We start from the raw sequence: 2,586 nt of genomic DNA, 5'->3' as shown, positions 1-2,586 counted from the left end.
GGAGGCTGAGGCAGGAGGATCGCTTGAGCCCAGGAGTTTGAGGTTGCTGTGAGCTAGGCTGACGCCACGGCACTCTAGCCCGGACAACAGAGCCAGACCCTGTCTAAAAAAAAAAAAAAAAAAAAAATTTTGGGAAAATTTCTCCTTAAAGACAGCCCTGGAGGCAGTGATTTATATCCAATGTATTCGCTTTTGTTTATACAGCTCTCAACACTCATTCCTGTATAAGCTAAGCAGGAACAAAAGCCCAATTTATGTGCAGAAAGCTTGGGAAAAGCAGGCTGTATTTGGGGAACTGTGAGAGGAGGTGTGAGGGGAGGCAGTAACCTGGGGTACCCCAGGGGAGCAGCCTGCCTGGGAGGGCCTGGGAGGCACCTGGTGGGAGGGGAAGGCCCTTGCACGCCAGGTCAGGGAGGCTGCCCTCCTCTTGCTGGGACCGGGACAAGTTTCGGCCTGGCAGGGTCAGCTGCGACATTTAGCTGGAACAACGAGGATGATCAAGGTGCCTTGAAGGGCAAGGTCGCCTGGTGGCGGTGAGGCCCCTCTCATTGTCCCTTGAAGAGGGTGAAATGCCTGTGGGTCCTGCGAATTTCTCAAGAGCAGCCAGATTTCTTTATATGTGAAATCTTCCAGTTTGTAGTGTTGGCTCATTTCAAGACCAAAGCCTAGCAAGACGCTGTTGGAAGCAGACAAAGCAAGTCCAAGTCCCGGACCAGGCTCAGGCTCAGAGGCCACCATTCCCAGGCTAGAGGCGGGAGGTGAGCTGGGTATTGTGACAGGGCAGGGGGCGGTGCTGGCGGCTGGCCTCAGGCCATGCTGGGAGGCAGGGAGGGCTGGGGACTGAGGCCTTATTTCAGAGCTACCCAGAGGTGGGCTCCCTCCCCGAGACCTGGTGACTAAGCCGGATTGGAAGGGGGAAGGCAGAGGTGTCTGGTTTGGCGACAGGTTGGGTAAGGATAACAACTGGAGATGGAGACACAAAGGAGGGTGGCATCTGAGGGACAGGGAGGATGTGCCTGGGCACATGGCCTTGGACAAGGCTCTGGGCCCCCAGCAATAGGCTGGAGCTCCTCGAGTGTCCAGGCTGGGGTCCCTGGGGTGGATGTGGAGTACTGGAGGAGGGGCTCTTGGGGTAAGGGGCTGAGCCGAGAATTGGGGCCGGGGATAGGGAAGGAAGTGCAAGGCTTTCAGGCGCAGGGGAGGCCGATGGGGTTCCGACTGTCATTAGGGTGTTGCTGATCCTTCTCAACTTTGTGCCCCACCCCCAAACTGATAAATTAACAGGGCCTAATACAGAGCCCTGCGGCTCCCCTGAGGGCCTGGCCTGCAGGCTGGCTGACCCATTCACCAAGTACTTCTTAGGTCCAAATCCACAGAATGGAACCTAGGCCAACGCATTTCCTCCCAGCCTGACCTCCACCAAGGACCTCTAGACCTGGGCCGGGGCAGGGCTAGAATGCAGGTTGTCCACGCCCTAGGATTAGCCTGTGACCTGCACCTGCCCAGCTCCTGGGGCAGTGGTGAGCTATGCCTTCCTAAGGGGGAGGGAAAATGACCTTTATTGAGCAGTTACTATGTGCTGGGCTATGTCAGGCGCTACCTAGTTTGATCACCTATTACACCTGCGCAAGAGGTATCATCCCTATTTTATGCTGACCACCAAGCGTCTGTCTGCCGAGAGTCATTCATGCATTCGTCATCCACTCACTCATGCACTCAGCGTCCATGAAACCACGAGACAATGGGGACACGAAAGTCTAAGGCACAGGAATTGAATCAACACCAGGGAAGTGGGCTGAGTGTTGTTTTCCAAACAAACAGGAGCCATCTGCACCTCCACCCCAATTCTGGCCCCAACTTCACGCAGAGTTTGGTGTTCTCCTTCAGGGGCTATATCAGAGTTTTGGCAGTGAGAGAAGGGCTGTGAAACATGTGCTGGGAAACTTCTCCATATGTTTCTGATTTGGCAGGCTGAGCAAACCAGGAAAAACTCTCCTATTAAAACTCTTTGCAGTGTTTGATAAAATCTTAAAAAATTATTTTAGATGCACAGCTGAACTCGTGTAAAAGAAAGGAAAACCCCAGGAGTCCAGAAACAAATGCCACAGATGATAGTCTATGAGTTGATATTTCTGCTCTGAGTTGTCAGTGAGGGTCAGTAACCAGCAGCTTGTCGGGGAGTTGTTTTTTTTTTTTTTTTTTTGGAGACAGCATCTTGCTCTGTTGCCCAGGCTGGAGTGCAGTGGTATCATTGTAGCTCACTGCAGCCTTGAACTCCTAGGCTCATGCATCCTCCTGCCTCCATCTCCCGAGTAACTGGGACTATAGGTGCACGGCATCCCTGTGCCTGGCTAATTTAAAACATTTTTTTTGTAGAGACGAGGTTTCATGGTGTTTCCCAGGCTGGTCTTGAATTCCTGGCCTCAAGCAATCCTCCCACCTCAGCCTCCCAAAGTGCTAGGATTACAGGCATGAACCACGGCACCCAGCCAGGAGCTTGTTTTTTCTTTTTTTTTTTTTTTTGAGACAGAGTCTCACTGTGTTGCCCGGGCTAGAGTGAGTGCCGTGGCGTCAGCCTAGCTCACA

Source organism: Propithecus coquereli, unplaced genomic scaffold, assembly GCF_000956105.1.
Source record: "Propithecus coquereli isolate 6110/MARCELLA unplaced genomic scaffold, Pcoq_1.0 Scaffold150, whole genome shotgun sequence".
Taxonomy (NCBI): Eukaryota; Metazoa; Chordata; class Mammalia; order Primates; family Indriidae; genus Propithecus; species Propithecus coquereli.
Note: the sequence above shows the minus strand (reverse complement) of the source record.